Raw genomic sequence first — 17414 nt, forward strand, 5'->3', positions numbered from 1 at the left:
CAGCGCTCAGGGTGCGTGTGCGAGCCGAGATAACTGCCCTGCAGACCCTGCCGGGGGGCTGGCACCCTGCCTGCATCACCTCACCTCGCCCCACAGCCCCAGTGGAATGTTTGTCTGCCCTGCCTGGGGACCAGCACTGTGGCCGAGACTCCGACCACTCTGCCATAGGGGGCACAAGCCATCTGGATAACCCTGCTCACCCTACAAAGCCTCTGTGACAGTGCCACCGACCCAAGGGCTTCCCACAGCAGGGTACATGAAGGGACTGGGATGTCTCACCTCACAGGAGAGACTCAAGTACCTTGCTCTTTGCTGGCGAGTCAGGATGTGGCACAAAGACCTAGGGCACTAGGCAGGCCTTCCTAGGAGCTCACTTCCACCCTGTCCAGCTCCTAGCCAGAACCTCACCTGGCCCCCAGCCAGACAGTACTAGGAATGGCCCTGCTACTGTTGGCGCTTGTCAAGAAGCTACGGCCCTTATCTCCAGGAGCCTGTCTCCTTGCTTTCTGGGGCTTTCCATCTCCAGATACCTTTCTAAGAACTGGGGCTGCTGCCTGCACTATTCTGAAGCGAGGAGTCAATTTAAAAAAAAACAAATATAAACACCAAAGGTGAGGTGCGCGCACACACACGCACACGCTGCTTCTGGATCTGAAGCTACTCTACCAGTTGCTTTCATCACTGTGCTTTAATTATAAGGGTGGAGCATTGCAATAAATTATTTCAGTAATCCAGTGGAACAACAGCGATTCAGATCTTCCCCCTTTTACCAAGAATCCCTGCCCTGGTTTTCAGAGCACACTGAGTTGCTGCCTGAGTCCTGTGTGCTCAGCTGCCAGCGAGGGAGCAGGTTTATTAATGCCACCCACTAGGTCAAAACACACAGGCTACAAAATCTGTCCTTGGAAAAAGAAGCTTCTGAAGTGGCAAAGAAGTATGTGGGCATCACTTAAAATCCCTTTTAGCCTGGCCCTCAGAGTAGCTTATTTAAGTCATTGGTTAATCCCATTATTTATTTCTTGGCCAAATAATAATTAATAGCAATGTTTTTCCTCCCCAAGACTCTTACAGATAAGTAAGAGCATATGCCAGAGGAGAAAAACACTAATGCCATTTAGTTTTCCCTTTTTCCAGGCAGTTTTGGGATCTTCAGCCATGCGGTACTGGCTTATTTTGAGAGGCATCATTAGCAAGATCAGATTCATTTTGATAGCAAATACTTCTTGCAAATGTGGGATATTTCCCAGGAAACTCTTATTACCGATACTATAGGTGGGAGGGCCAGCAGAGGGGAGTGGCACCATGCCAGGGACTGCACCAACACAGGCACTGACCACACTGGGATCTAGGGAAGGCAGCATGGGAGGGATTTGCCTGCTGTGAGACATGGGGTGGGCACACGGGGCTCCCTTCAGAGACCTGCTGGCCTTTCAGTCCCTGGAGCCTCCTCCACGCCAAGAAGGAGGTGAGTGGGAGCAGTCGGTGCACTCACAGCTCCCTGTTGACAGAAGCCCATTTAGGAAACGTGGATTATCTCCTGCGCCACTACAGCGGGCTGTAAAGTCACTGGCATCCCAGGAGATCAAACAGCATTCCGACAGGAGAGCAAACAGAGGGTGGGAAGGGCCACCCGCTCAAGCGATGGCCAAAGAAGAAAGGGTTAATGGTTATCCCTGCTCTTGGCACATCTGGCAGCGGACAAGCAAGCGCACCATGCCCAGCGTGGTGTGACGACAGAAGCGGCTCCATGAAGCTGAGCGCATCAGCAGCCCTGCCAACACTGCCATGGTGCCACGGCACACTCCCCATAGCACTGCCAGAGATGGCATCAGTGTCCAGGTAGGTCCAGGTGTGTCCCCTACCACACAAAGCAGGGGGAACTATGCCCCTCCCCTGTCAGGCCCTGTCATCTGGAACCTGGGGGTCTGGAGTGGACCAGAGAACTGGCCTTCTGGGCATCTCCACTGCCCCCTCTCTGACAGGAACCCTAGAACCCCCTCAACACAGGCCACAACATCATAGCCTGGAGAGCTTCTGCTTTGCTGGGAGGCAAAACCCAAGCCCAAAAGCTCTGCGGGGGACACCACGAAGAGGTGTCCTGGGGACCCATGCAGCAGGACACTCCAGGGTGATATGACATTGTGGGGTTACATCCTTGCAAGTAGAAAGCAGATCTGTCAGAGTTTTACTCTGTCCTCTCCTCTGCATGGGGCTGGCCTATCTGGAGAAGGGTCCAGGAGCCCTCAGACTTGCCAACACACCCCCAAGCTCCCTTGTCCTGAAAAGAAAAGAGGAACTGAAAATGAAATTAAAGCATAATTCAATCCGGAGCAGGTCCAGAGTAAAGTCATCTGCTCTTATCGTGTGCTGGCAGGCTCTTCCCGCTCTGCAACAAACACAATGTTATCAGGGCACAGAGGGCAGATTCGTTTGCACCGGCCGAGTGAGCCACTGTGTCCGCCCTGCCTTCCCTCGGTCTGGGGAACACGGGGATGTGTGTCCAAGGACTTGGGCTGTTGGAGGCTCAGGGAGGCAAGCAGCACCCCTGGATGGGGTGCTCTGTCTGGGGACCACATCCAGACTCCCTGCACAGCTCTCCTGGTGAACATCACCATGGAGTAAACGTTGCAGAGGGACAGGGGTCAGGGGTGGCAACTTTTGTCCACGGGAATGTTTGTGGCCTCATGTCCCATAGGTGCTACCCAGCTGCCTGCCCAGGGGGGCTGCTGAGCTGCCAGAGCTGGGCACCCTGACCCCCCAGCATGGCAGCACCCCAGCACCCCCGAACCCCGCTTGCACTCTCAGCCCCACTGTGACTCCTGGATCGCATCCTGCTTTGATCTCTGCCTGCTGCTTCTCTGTGCCCTGGAGGCTGTGGGGCTAGCACAGCCCTCTCTGTCCTTCTTTATATACCCCTGTTATTTTTAACTCTGCCTACGCAAATCCCGAATCCGGAATGAGCAGCGGCCAGGGGCCAAGGGGAAATGGACATGGTGCAAATTTCCTGCCCTTTTTACCTCTCTTCCTCTATAACATACAGCAACGTTTTTCCTCCACTGCTTAACTTTCACTGGTACAGGAAAGCTGAAAGCACCGGGCACAGCACAGGGCCACAGGGTCCAGCACCATGATGGACTGGGTATCCCTCCATTCAGAGGGAACACTGCACCTGGCACAGTGCTGAGAGATGTCCTGGCTCATAGCGCACACCGTGCGATGCGCTGGAGGTGTCGGGCCAGCTCTCACAGCAGCAGCCTCACGTGTGAATGTGTGCACTCACGTGTGAGCGCGTGCACTCACGTGCCAGCCCAGGGTCGCATCCTGTCCCCTGTCCCAGAGAGATGTGCTGGCCCTGGCCACAGCAGAAAAGGTCTGGATCATGGCTGTGGGAGACGTTCACTTTGGTTGCCACATACGACAGTGCTGGAGAAGATCTGTGCCACCTCAGTATCTCCAGGGGTAAAAGGAGGGATTGTCATTTTCCAGCTCCTTGGGAGGAACAGGGGAATCTGAGAGGAGTGCAAAAGACTTTTCCCAACGTTTCTGGATTAATCTTTAGAGAAAAACGCCCCAACATGCAGTGCCAGCAGATTGTATGGGGGATTTTGCAGTGAGTATTCTGGTATGGCTTCACAGCCCAGGGAATGTGTGAGCCATTCTCTTCTGTGTTGAGGAATCATAGATGTACATCATGTATGAGCAATTCAGCTACAACAGTTTCAAATAATCTAGATGACAATCTCTGCCACTCTTCTCCAAGCAGCCTCCATCCCTCCTCTCCAGCCATAATCCAAGGTATTCAGCCTCCAATGAACCTGAATTCTCAGCAGGAATGAAAAACTCCCTTGCCCGTGCATAGAGGCAGGGAAAATGCAGGTGTAAAGCCCAGCACTGGTCAGCCCTGCTTCATGCTGGTCCATGACATTTCCCAGCCCAGAGAAAGTCTGGCTGGCCCTGAAGGCAAGGCACCTATGTGGCCCTGGTAAGCTGGGTACTGCTGCTCCAGCAGAGGAACAACTTTCCTATGGGACCCATGGCATGGGCCTGAGCAAATGGGCTGTGCCAGGCAGAAAGGGACCTGGGAGTTTGGATTGACAGGAAGTTGAACATGAGCCAGCAGTGTGCTCAGGTGGCCAAGAAGGCATCCTGGCCTATATCAGGAACAGTGTGGCCAACAGGTCCAGGGAAGGGATTCTTCCCCTGTACTCAGCACTGGCGAGGACACACCTTGAGTCCTCTGTCCAGTTCTGGGCCCCTTAGTTCAGGAAGGAGATTGAGGTGCTGGAGCAGGTCCAGAGTGGAGCAAGGAGCCTGTGAAGGGACTGGAGCACAAGTCCTGTGAGGAAGGGCTGAGGGAGCTGAGGGTGTTCAGTCTGGAGAAGAGGAGGCTCAGGGGAGACCTCATCACTCCCTACAACTCCCTGAAAGGAGGTTGGAGCCAGGGGGGGTCAATCTCTTCTCCCAGGCTGCTACCAGTAGGACAAGAGGGCAGGGACTTAAGCTCTGCCAGGGGAGGTTTAGGTTGGATATTAGGAAGAAATTCTTTACAGAGGGGGTGATCAGGCATTGGAATGGGCTGCCCAGGGAGGTGGTGGATTCTCCGTCCCTAGATGTTTTTAAAAAGAGACTGATGTGGCACTGAGTGCCATGATTTGGTAACCAGAGCAGTAGTGGATTAAGGGTTGGACTTGATGATCTCAGAGGTCCTTTCCAACCCAGATGATTCTGTGATTCTATGAGTAACTGGCACCCACCAGGACACAGCCCTGGTGTGAGGCAGCCAGAGGACAGCAAAAGGGACAGCAAGAATAGCAGGGAGCTGAGGAGACACCCTGCTCTGTATGGAAACTGTTTTCCAGGACACCTGATGTTGTTATTCCTCCTGTGCAGATACCTGCCTGCAGCCACCACACCAGTGTAAATCACAGACTGCAGAGCACTGAATGGAAAAGCCACTCCACTGCTGTCCCATGTCCCCAGGACACACACTGCACTGAGGCCACCCACTCCAGCACAGGACATGGCCCCAGCTCTCAGCCAGCTACAGGTAGAGGCTGTGGTGTAGTTGCATTCACACCACCCGTGAAAGTGCATCCTCCCACGTGCGAGACACACAGTGGCATCTGGCAGGAGCAGTGGCCTTCCTACGTAGGGAGCAAACCCCTCTGTATTGATGTTACACAGAGCTGCTTCACTCTGCTCCAGGAAGTGTCGTTTAATTACCCAGCCTCACTGGTAGTAAATAGGTTTGCAACATATTACAAAAGGCTGTATTATTATTTTTTTTTTCCCTAACCCTGCTCATGCGCTGCTCTGGTGAGCTCATCCCGTGGGAATACTGGGTCCAAAATAGATTTGCTCCCTTGTTGGAAATAACCAAATGGGAATCCAAGCTGGCTGAGCCCAAGCCCAATTCCTCCCTTTGTTCTGGGGCTCTGGCAGTGAAGGGGTTCAGAGCAGGGTGACAGGAACTCGCCTTCTCTTTAATTGACCTCCGATGATGAAACAATCAAACAAACAATTTAGAAATGTGCATCCAGTGAGATCATCAAGAAAACTTCTCCGGGAAGGAGCCTGGGGAAAGGAAGGTGCTGGTAATCCACCTGCTCCAGCCGCCTCAGCAGGCCTTGCTGCATGGCACTCCATGGCACTGCATGGCATGACACGGCTGCCCAGTGCCCCTTTCCCCACCCTGCTGCAGCTTCATGCCAGCAGCCACCTCACCAGAGCCAGCACCAGGGAATGTGGCAGCACGACCTGCCACAGAGGGGTGAGCTGAGCAGGGACATGGGCTAAATGTCATCACTTCCCACTCACCATGGTGCTAGCACCACTGGCAGAGTCACAGTGTCACCAAGCCCATCCTAGATGTGCCCCCAAGCACAAAGGCTGGGGGGTGGCCAGAGCCACTTGCTCCAGTGGGGGACACTTGTCCTCCTCATTTTCAGCCCCAGCCCATCCTCCTAGGTGCCCATTTAATCCATCCCAGCACTGAGGGTCAGCACTGCCCATGTCTGTCTCCAGCTGCCCCAACCCCAAAAGGTGGTGCTAGCATGCTAGTGGGCATTTCTAAGAGAGGACCTGCTTTTCCAGGATACATTGGAGGGAAATCCCTCTCATCCCCATGAGGGCTGCCTTCCTGGGGATTTCCATCCCTGGCACCTTTTCCCCAGTGCTTCACAGCCCAGTGGGAGAGCAGCCACCCGGGAAGGGATGGCACAGCTCCCTGGCCCCAGCTGCACTGACAGGGCTCTCCCGCTTCCCCAGCCTGGGAGAGAGCAAGCTCCAGCTTGGCATGTGGCAGGGGCTAATTTTGGCCCCAAGGGTTTCCCTTCAGCAGACTTTGCCACCAGCGTGGTTTTGAAGAAAATCTTAGCCAGAGTCTTCCTTCCTCAGCTTGCCAGCGACCCGGAGCCGGGCTGGTGTGTTTGTGTTATGTGTGCATATGTGTGTGTATCTCCAAACCGCAACAAATATTTCATATTCGTTTTCTTTCTCCTTTTTTTATTTTTCTTTTTTTTTTTTTTTTTTTTTTCTTCCCCTCCAAGCCCTTGGCTGTGGTATTTAAATAGTAGGTGTGGTCCCGGCACTGTGTGCCAAAACCAACACCAGCTCCAGAGCAGATAACCCTGCAAGCAAACGCAGCAGCAAAACCACACTGAGCTGGGACGGGCAGCATTGCCGGGCATGGCCAAGGCACAGCCCCGCAGGCGGGTGTCAAATGGGCACAGTGGCCATGTGGCTCACTGACCCTCCACACAAAGGCTTGGCCAGGGTGTTGGAGACAGCATGTCCAGCTTGCAGGGCCAGGCACACTAGTTGCATGCAGCTGAGAGCTGTTTGGAATGGACCCAGATGGTCTCCACTTTTTTTTTTTTTTTTTTTTTTTTTTTTTTTTTAAATCAAGACAAAACATTTTGCTTAACTATTTTCCATGTTGTAAACAATCAACATTATTTTTATTTTAAAATGTTGCTTTTCTCCTAAAAAAAGTAGAGCAGGAGAAGGTGGAAGGAGAAGTCCCTCCAGTGTTTTAAAAGCAGCTCTCAAAGAAACTTTCTTACGCCCTGATGTTTTTCTCATCCATGCTAAGAGCTCTGAAATATGGTGAACGTCATGTATTTCAGCATGAGTCACTCAAAGAGAACTGGCTGCTTCACCTACCCTGGTGGTGCTGACGGTGCCAACATGCACCAGGGACCATGGGGACAGCAGGGATGGACAGGACTTCTGGGTGCTCTGGGACCAAGGATGGACAGAGACAAATCCAGGCAAGGAGGAGAGGGGAGAAAGATCGCTGCAGACCCAGAATCTGAATCCTGCCCTTTTGCTGGGGCTGCGGATGAGGATGGAAAGGAGGAGTTGTCTCGTAATTGCATCCACATTCAAAAAGGCATCATGCAGCAGGTTCTGTGGAAGGATGGGTATTGCAAAGTTTTGCTCCTGAGGGTACCCGGCTGCCATTCACAAGCACTGGGATAGCAGGCAGTCCCCTGGGGGAGGGGGCTTTCTCAAACACCCTGCTCTCCTTCACACTCGCTGTTTGGTCCTGGTACAGCAGCCCCGGCTTGCTCCTGCCCTGAGCTGGTCCCGTGTGGGAAACAGGCAGAAAGGCTACTGCTGTCTTGTGAGTATGGTCCCAAAGCAGACCACCACCCTGGGATGAAGGGTCTCTGGGACCCCCAGCTGATGGGGGAGGGTGATGCCGGGAGATGGGGATGCTCCTCTCCACTTGCTTCAGGCAACCTGCTGCCAGGCTGGAGCCCATCAGGGTGCCCTGAGGAAGCCTGGAGAGAGATGTCCTCTAGCCAGACAGTGCCCAGGGGTGGCCACGGGCTGCTTGTCCCTAAGCTGGGCTGGTGCACAGCCACGGCCGGGCGTGTGGCAGGAGCAGCCAGCACACCCCTCCCTGCCTCCCGGCCCGCTGGAGCCGAGCCGGCCAGACGTGCAGCGCTTCGCCAGCAGCACAAGGTGCACAGCGGGGCCGGGATCCACCCAGCCCGTGGCAGAGTAGGAGGGTCCTTGGCAGATGAGGTGCAATTTTAAAATCCACAGCCCAGCCGGCTCCCTGCCCGACTTCGGCGCGTGTTCGGGCTACAGGCAAACAGCCTCGAGCCCAAACCCAACCTCTAGCAGCCTCCACTTTCCTCGGCTCCATCTTCCCAGCCGCATCTCGGTCCCGCTCTGCCGCTACCTTCCACGTGCTGGCGAGGGGCTCGGGGCTCGCAGAAGCCTCAGTGTCCCCTGGCTCCCCTGCGACCGCTCAAGCCCTGTTGGATCATGTCCCAGCGTGGAAAGGAAAATAAGGTTCGGATGTCACCTCCCCAGTCAGGAGAGGAAAAATCTTTCCAACAAAACACGCTTTAATTCCTCACAGAGCAGAGCCACCATTGGAGTCCCCAGGCTCCCTTTCTCACCCTCCCCTCCCTCCCCCTCCATATTCCCCGGACAAACAGGGAATTTTCCACCTACATCAAAGCAGAGCCACGCAGTTTTGCAGGGAATGGACACAGAGGCCATGCACTGTGCACCTGGCCTCCCACCTCCTTGTTTTGGAAAGTGATGGTGACTGTGACCGTACAGGACCCGAGGTTCTCTGCTCCCTTCCATGACAGTTCAACACCTCCTGCCTCCCTGGCACCCTATGGCCTGTGGAACAAGGGTACCTGGGAGACGTTCCCAGGTACCCAGGGCTATTCCCAGGGTATTTCTCTTCTCACAGAAACAGGAGTTGGATGAGACCTGACTGAACCAATGACACATATGAGGGCAAGGAAGCTGCTGGAGGAGGATCCATGGCATGGGCATGGCCAGGAGGAGGGATCTTCAGTGGGTTGGGGGAGCAAGACCACCTTGGTACCACTGCATCCTTCATGCATGGCCCAATGTCCCTCTTGCTCTGGGGCTGATGCTGCTGGTGGACCAGGGGAGTTTCTGTGAGGCTGCAGTTGGGCTCTGTGGGGCTGTGGAGCTCTCTATGGAGGTGGGGGGCCCTGTGTGGCTGTTTTTTTGTCTCTCCCAGGGCAGTGGGCAAGGGACCATACAGGGGGGAGCCCAGGCCCACAGTCCCAGGCACTCCCCCCCATCAAGCCCTTTGTGGACCCTGCCATTGCAGGCTTACAGCCCAGGGGTGGGAGTAAGGAGCCATAGGGCAGTGGACAGCTCTGCCCCTCCCTCCCCAATCCTGAGAGAGACCCCACAGCAACTTAGAGGACAAGCGTGGGGTGGGGTGGCACAAGGTGCCCTGAGGATAGTAGAGCAGCACTGGGATGGTGCTGGGACGAGGAGGAAAGCCTTCCTCTCTGCCCCGGGGAGTTGACAGCTGCTGCAACAGGGACTGTGGCCCAGTGCTTGATCCAAGCACTTGGGTGAATTTAGGGAGCCAAGATGCTCCTGAAGTGACTCAAATCCGGGATTGACCCAGAGAGGATGCTCCAGCTCATCGAGAGCAAATGGGGCCACAATGGGCACAGGGGATTGGGGCATACCAGGACTCTGGGGACAATGGAGGGGTTCCATCCCTGCCTAGTCACCTCTCTCAGTCCCGTCCTGGGTTGAGGATCGCCTCCGCCAGTCCCTCTGGGTTCTTTTAGTGGACGCATATCCCCATTAGTCCAATCTGATGCACTTCAAAGCTGGAAGCAGAGCCCAGCTCTAGGCTCTGAAGCAGGAGCTGCCTGTCCTGGGGACATTAGTGTCAGGCAGAGGGACATTCGGGCAGCCCGGGCTGGTCCTGGGGATGGGGGAGATTTTTCCAGGAATATGCACTTTCCACAAAGGGGCTGATTCCAGGAAGGCATTTAGAATGCGATGCCCCCGCACCTGAGGCATCAATGGGACCATTACTGGGCCACCCAAGTCACCTGGGAACCTTTTTGTCTCCAGCCAGGTCTGCTTCCACCCGACAGTGATTCTGGGATTCTTCTCCCCTCCGAGTCCACAATTGCAGGGTCATTTGCATCTAAAATAGGAGCTGAGCCCTTTAGCAGCTTGTCTGCTCCTGATAGCTGGGGCTGGGTGCCTGCTCGGGCACTAAACCCGCTAATGCAATCAGCGGGGCTGCTGCATATCAAAGGTGCCGGGCTCTCTTAATAGCAGCCTCCCGGCCGCAGGCCTCCCCTCCAGCACCTTTCATCAGTCGGTGGCTGTCACCCTGCTCCTAGGACACCCCGACAGCGGGGCAATCTCAAAAAAGAGAGATGGAAGGCCATCAGACTTCCCTGGGTGCCAAGGTGGGGACACGGCTGTGCCCTTGCCTGTGCCCCACTCTGGAACCCCGCTGCTGGGCTTTCCTTTCCATGGCAGGAACTTCGCCCCCATGCAGGTCATGAAGGAGCGTGGCTGTGGACAGGGTGGGCAGGGGAGGAGGGGCTGCGTGGGGACAGCATAGGGCAGGAGCACCCACAAACACCCTGACTCACCCACAGTTACTAACAACATCCGAAAGGAAACTGGCTGGGGCAGCTCTGGCCCACATTCCCTGCACCAGGGAGTGGCACCATCCTCATCCCACTGCGAGGTGTCCCTAGGGAAAGGACCAGCGGCCCTGGTGTCACATACCGGCAGGGAGAGTGCCACTTGGCATCTGCCTAACGGGGTGTCAGGCACTGGAGGCTGTGTTGGGTGGGACAGTCAGCACCCCAGGGTGACCTGGCTGTGGTTGCTGCATCTCCCAGGGTGTGCTTGCAAATCAGCCAGCATCTTCTCCTTTTGGCAAAGTGCTTTCCCCTTTGCTCATCTTCTCTGCATCCCACAGGGCCTTCCCTGAGCACCTTCCCTGGTTGTGAAGAGGACACTGCCCTATGGCCTTGTGTGGCATCATGCTGCACCTGCAGGCAGCACAGACCAGAGCCATCAGCAGAGGGGCTGTGCTGGCTGCACTCACACTCTGGGCTGTTTGTCCTCATCCTGCTCCCCCGGGGCACTGCATAATCCCAACCTCAGGCAGCTGCTGGGGACCGGGCCCTGCCCGGACAAGCTCCCTGGTGTCCATCTCAGCAGTGTCTCAGGTTGGCTGGAGGGACAGCGTGGTTGGTGCTCCTGAAGGGACATGAAGACACCTACACTGTGGCACAGGGATGCCGACTGCACTGGCTTGGCACCATTTGGGGCACTGGCCTCTGGCTCCCAGTTGCATCTCAGGGCAAATACAGCTGCTTCCCCATCCTTTTCCATAACCGAGTGGTGGTGCCAGCACTGGTGCCAGCAACTGTTGACATATGGTGCTGGTGTGTACACATCCTGGGCAGGCACAGTGTGGCAGGAGAGCTTGCCCCAGGGGGACCCAGCACCCACTAAATATCTGCATCCTTTTGCAGAGCTGTGTGGAGGTGACTGCACAAGGCACAGGACCCCTCCACTGCCTGCCCCACACCTGATCTGGCTTGCTGGAGATGGGGATGAGCTCCTGGCATGTCTGGGAGCACCCTGTGTGCTGGGGATGAGTCCTTGGGCAGGGGATTAGGTTTTGCCGTGCCTAATGGTTGTTAGGTGTTGCCCGGAGTGAATGGAGGGTGCAGGGGGATGCCAGGTGACTGTGTCTGTCCCACCCTGTCAGGGAAAGCTGGCAGTGACCCAGGGCCCTCACTGACCCTGCCTACTGAGCAACTCCTCCTGTACTCAGCTCCTTGGCTCCCCACAGTTCCTGAGCTTTCCCCATAGCAGTAGCCATGGGCCCAGATCTCACAGGGTTTGGGGCAGGATGCTGACAGGAACAGCTGCCACCAGCAGGGGACATCCTCTGGTGTGGTGGTGCCAGACCCAGGACAAGGGACAGGAGAAAACCACTCCCCACTTCTTTTTGCCCCCTTTTCTCCCCTCTGGGGGAAATACACATCAAACCCTTCCCCCTGTCCACAGAGCAGGTCCCGAGGCTGAGCCAACACCTCACACAACCACTGGGACTCTTAGGGGTGAGGTACCCCAGAGGGAGGATGCAGGCAGCATGTGCACACATCCAGGGAGGACAGAAAGTCACGTCCGAATGCATCCAGATGGTCAGCCTTCATTTTGGGAAAGGACCTCTGGGTCAAGGGATCAGGTAGGGATGGGGGCAGCAGGCAGGAGGTGGAGTTGGGATCATCCTTAGAAACCTCCCCAGGAGGTTTCGCAGCCTCTGTGAGGCTGCTGCAGCAAGCAGGTGCCTGTCTCAGTGAAGCCATCTCCTGCAGTGAGCCATGTGTTCTGGTCTTGCCATGTCCAGGACAGTAGCAAACCCAAGAGTAGCCCCTGATTGTGCATGAGATTCAAACTCCTGCACTGATGGCAGCAGGGAAGACTCAGGATGGAGACATTTAAGCCTCGGGTCTGGCATTTTTGTGGTGTTCCCTGCAACTCCACTCCATCCTGGGGCTGGATGTGGTGAGGGGCAGAGCAGAGGGATCAAAGGGGTGGGGGAGAGGAGCAGCTCGTGAGTTGTGGGTCATTATCTGTTATTAACATCTGTAATCTCCCGGAGAGCAAACTGAGATTTACAGCCTGTTATTAGGCTGTTACTCAACCTGTTGTGCAACAGCTCAATTTAAAAAAAAACTGAATGTGATTAATAGCCCGCTAATAAGGGGGAAATCTCTCCTATTTAATTCAAACAGCTTCTGCCTGGGCACTCCAGGAAGATACGGGCTTTCAGCCCATGTTCCCAGGCTGGCTACTGGACTCCTGCTGGGATCCCCTCAGGACCCACATGCCACAGAACATTGTATTGGATGAGAACTCTGGGAAGGAACAAGTGCTGTTCCTTCCCCCCTTCAGATCTGGGCTCCAGGGTCCCAAAGGCATTGGGATGCAATCACCACCTGCTCCCAGTGCTGGATAAATGCAATGGAGGGTCTTGGCTGGTCCCTGGCAGTTCCCTGTGATCACTCTCTGGAAGAGGTGGAAACTCTGAGTCGGATGCAGTTCTTATCCAAGCATCTCACCTTTTGTTTGACCATGACTTGCACCTGACTCACTTTGACCCCACAGCTTCCTGCCCTCCTGCCTTTCACTGCCCATGGTCCAGAGGGTGCCCTCTGCCCCTGGATGTCCCTACCCCAGCTGTGGCATCACCTCTTGACTCTCACTGCCTTTTCCAGGCATCCGAACCAGTCCTGCCTGTAAATGACCCCCACTCCCAGACCACTGCACTGGGTGTGCTCCCTGGTTCCTGAACCCCTCTGGCCCTAGGTCTTTGCCTTTCCAAGTCATCCTTTGGTAGGACAAGGACAAGCAGAAAAGTATAACATGTCTGTTTGCCCCCAGACAAATATCTGGATGCTATTTTCATCCCACCTGGACCCTGAGGACCTGTCCCTAGTCCAGGAAGATGTCATCAGCACAGTCATGGGTGGAAGAGAAGATACCAACAACCCCTTTGTGCTTTGCAGCCTCTGCCATGCATTCTGTTGAAGGCCTCAGACAACTTTTGACCGATGATTGAGCACTGTGGTTACTTGGATTGCTGATGGCCTTGTTCCTGTCCTTCCTGCCAACACAAGTCTATACTGCACTCCTGGGATGCTCCAGGAAAGCCGCCAGCTGGGACCCACCTCTCAGCAGCTTTTCTCTCTACCTGCGGCATTAATTCCCTTCGTTGCTTCCCTTTGGGCATGCATTAGCCCTGCCCAGAGGGACTTGCAAGCTCTGCCCCAGGTGGAGAGTGTGGGTGTCTGGGAGCTGCTGCTGTCTGCTCCTGTGGGGTCTGTTCCATTCCTGGTTGAAGGCAATCTTACCTGCAGATGCTGATGCTCCAGGTCTTGTCAGCAATAGCAGGTCTCCAGAGCCATCCTCTGCCTGTCCTGGGGTTGTTGGAGGCATCTGGGAGTGGAGAAGCATCTCATGACACCCCCAAATGACACCTTGAGAGGACAGGGGGATCCCTGGAGAGTTACTCCCAGGGACGTGAGATCTCCTTTGTGGGCAAATACTCCTGAGGCTGAGGGGCCTAGAGGGCAATGGGGGCACAGAAAGCACCCATGGGCACAGAGGCTGTGGCATGCCACAGTGGGACACCCAAGCCTGGAGCTGGGGTCCATACTTCCCACACCCCAACACCCTGCAAACTCAGACAGCTTTTCTTCTCACTGTTCTGACACTGGCGATTGCTTCCTGCCACCACCACCCAGCGCAGGGTTGTAGTGGCAGGATGGGGCTAAGCCCGTGGCCACCGGGCTCCCAAAAGCATCCTGGCCAGCTGCTGCTGCCAGCAGGGCAGGAGGCCACGCTGTGCCAGGCTGCCGCACAGTTGCTCAACGCTGCAGAGGAGGACGAGCTGAACCCATCCCGGCAACCCACACACTTAATTAGGGCCTCGGCAGAGCCTCGTCAGCAGAGCACTCTGCTCTGCCTGCCCCAGCCCACTGTGCACACAGCCGTGGATGGAGCCCGCCTGGCAGGCCTGGCCCTGCCTGCACCTCACGTGGCATGGCGGCCGAGCTGCATTTTCCACATTCCTCCTTGCTCTGAATCACCAACACCTCCACTGCCAAAACCTTTACCTGCTCCTGGCCTTGCCGGCAGCCTGTGCCGGCTCCAGTGGCTATACATGGCTCCTCGCAAGGCGATGGGCGGCTGTCCCTGTGGGGACCCTTCAGGATGGCCTCCACTGCTCTGGGGTTGGGTTTCCCACACTGGGCCCCGGCAGCGCAGGGTGAATGCTCCTGCCCTGCCCCAGGAAAGCTTCAGCGCTGGAGGTCCTGCTCCGCACCCATCTCTGTCCCCTTCTCCCCAAGCAGCCTGGGGAAGGGATCTGCATCTTCTGCCACCACTCCAGGCCCCAGTGTCCCATCTCTGGGCACTGCAGGCAGCCTCGCTATCCTCCATCTCCTGCCCCAGCTCGCCGCACCTGAGTCTTTCGAAGAGTGCCACAGTGCTGCCAGCAACCTCACCCTGCCAAGCAACCGTCCTGCCCAGCCCCAGCCACTGCTCACAGCCACCTCCACTGCCCCACATCCCTATCTGGGCACACCAGGAGTGTCACCCTCAGCACCAGGGGTGGCCCAACACTTGCAAACGTAACTTCCACTGAGGTCTTGAATTCATGAGAAGCACTTGGCTGGTGACACTGGGTGCCAGGAGAGCCATGGGGATAAGATGAAGAGAAGAGGTGGCACCAGGTGCCCGGTGGGGTCAGCATGGGGTGGAGATACTCTCTATTTCCTGCCTCACTCCATCAACCCTGCTCTGCCTCATTACTTACCTCCTGCCCCTACAGAACCCCTGGAATGGGGTCCAGGTGGGCTGTGCATGGATGTGATGGGGGTGTATGGCATGTATATGATGTGTGCCTGTGTGTAGGGCATGTACACGTGTGTGAAGGGTTCGCATGCATTCAGATGGGGTATTTGCAGAGGTGCATGCGAGGGGGAGACACACGCTGATGTGCACACAGCATATTTGGGGGTACACATATGGGGGATGTGATGTGCACAGCACCTTTAGGGGGGACAATGGCAGCCACACATATATACACAGGTGGACACCACAAGATGGTGGTGGTGTTAGGGTGTGTGTTCATCCACCTGCTCCACACACATACAGATGGAAGCGTTTCTGTAGCAGTTCCTGGTACACAGCGGAATGCCAGTGAGCACCGCTGGCTCACTTGGCTGCGGGCTGGCGAGCTCCCGTGCGAGCAGGTGGCTGGGAAGCAGCCCTGAGCCCTTCCTGGTGCCTCTCCCCAGAGCAGTGGCTCCAAGCCATGACACAGGGGCTGGGCTGTCTCCTTCCGGCTGTTTCCCAGCCTGTCAGGCCAGTCATGTTGGGTCTTGCTGCGATTTCCCGGATGGCTGCTTGGCACCTGCCTCTTCCCCATCCGGATAGGCAAGTTCCTGGAGCACCAAGCTGGGACAACACATCGTCCTGGCCACTGCCCTGCCTTCCCAACCCCATGTCCCAGCTCTGTCATCCCTCCCTGGTGCTGGCTGGCTCTCCACTGTGCCACAGCTGCCCTGCCTGGGTGATGAGCGGGCGGAGAGGGATCAGGACTACCAGCACTGATGACAGGCGGGCACTGAGTCACACCAGGGATGGGAGGTGCAGGGAGAAACCTGCTGCCTCTCCACTGGGTGGTTGGGGCAGCTGGACTGGCTGGGCAAGTCAGTCACAGGTGCCGTTCTTTTGCCACCATGACTGGAGGACGTGCTGGCAGGATTATCCCTGGTTGGGACAGCCATCTCCCCATACCACAGTCCAGGGAGAAGTGCCCACCAAGGCTGGCCAGGAGGGCAGGAGCTGCCCAGGTCTGGGAGCTGGACAGGCAAAGCTGGTCTGGGATGACTCCAGTGAGCTGGGCTCTCCCTCCCACTGTGCAGGATGGGGCCGTAACAGAGAGATGCTTGGCCTTGGGGAGAGGTCAGATCTTTGGCCAGACTCATGATAGCCATGGAAAAACCCTTTGCTGCTGAGAGTGGCTCTCAGATCCTCACTGAGGGTGAGGACAGTTTTGAGCAGAGGATGTAGCTGTGGTCACAGGCAGGAGCATGGAAGCCACTTGCTGTGCTGAGCCCTGCCCTGCCTTGCTGCCTCCACAAACTGCCCAGGGCAGCTCAGGCTGTGCCACCACTCCAGCCCTGGCAGCAGGACAGTTCATGCATCCCACCCCTCCCCTGCACATGGGGACTCCAAAGCAGAGAGCATGGCAGAAGAGATGTGCTTGGTTAAACCCTGGAGAAGCCACAAGCACCAATCCAGAAGCTCTGCCCAGCTCCATGCATTCTCAAAAACATCATTCAGTGAGAGACAGAGTGTGGGGCTGGGGTACCATGGTGATGCCAGACCCATTTCGGGGTCCCCAGCAGCCATGGAACTGCCCTGGGGACATCCCATATACACCATGCTAGGCTGTGTCTCCAAGCTCTCCTTCTGGCAGCGTTGGGCAGGATGCAGGCTCTTGGCCAGGGAAGGGGAAGTGCAGGTCCCTGGGCATCACAACCCATACCATTTATTCCCACAGGGAATTGCTGCCAGGGACTGTAATTACCTGGACCTGGAGCAGGGACTGGGCAGCCAGGGTTGCAGTGGGACAATCCCTTGGCAGGAAGACATAGGATCCCAGGGCTAGAAGTCCTGCTTGATATCCTCATCATATCCGGGGGCTGCTTCCTCACTAAAGGGATGGAAGAACTCTCATCCTAAGACTTTCTGGAAGCCCATCAGGTGTGATGTCCCAGCAACTGCTGTGCTGGGTGTGAGGGCAGGAGGTAAGTGGTGGGACAACTTCTGGGAAGCCCTTGGGATGGAGAATTGGGGCTGACCAATCCCAATTCTGAATCAGGGTCTTTGCCCTGAGCAAGCAAGGCCAGATCCTGGCTGGAAGAGCAGGCGTAGAGCCTTGAGATGCCTGGAGGCTGGGTCCTTGAGCTCAGCTCTTCAACCCTAATGACTCCCATCCCTGCCATCACCACCTGATAAATGAACCCCACAACTTCTGCTAGCAA

The 17414-nt window shown here is 56.1% G+C and overlaps 2 long non-coding RNA genes across 2 annotated transcripts; one reads left to right on the forward strand and one right to left on the reverse strand.

Annotated features, from left to right (window-relative positions):
* The first annotated feature begins 138 nt into the window (after window positions 1-138).
* On the forward strand, window positions 139-2330 carry LOC139799051 (uncharacterized). The gene is made up of 2 exons (XR_011727067.1): window positions 139-611; window positions 1135-2330. It is a non-coding gene; the product is annotated as an uncharacterized lncRNA (long non-coding RNA).
* Window positions 2331-12556: 10226 nt separating this feature from the next.
* LOC139798746 (uncharacterized) lies at window positions 12557-14689 on the reverse strand. Its single transcript, XR_011726952.1, has 2 exons — window positions 13710-14689; window positions 12557-12864 (listed from the first exon to the last, which is right to left on the reverse strand). It is a non-coding gene; the product is annotated as an uncharacterized lncRNA (long non-coding RNA).
* Between the last annotated feature and the right edge of the window lie 2725 nt (window positions 14690-17414).

The sequence above is a fragment of the Heliangelus exortis genome, chromosome 8, assembly GCF_036169615.1.
Source record: "Heliangelus exortis chromosome 8, bHelExo1.hap1, whole genome shotgun sequence".
NCBI lineage: Eukaryota > Metazoa > Chordata > Aves > Apodiformes > Trochilidae > Heliangelus > Heliangelus exortis.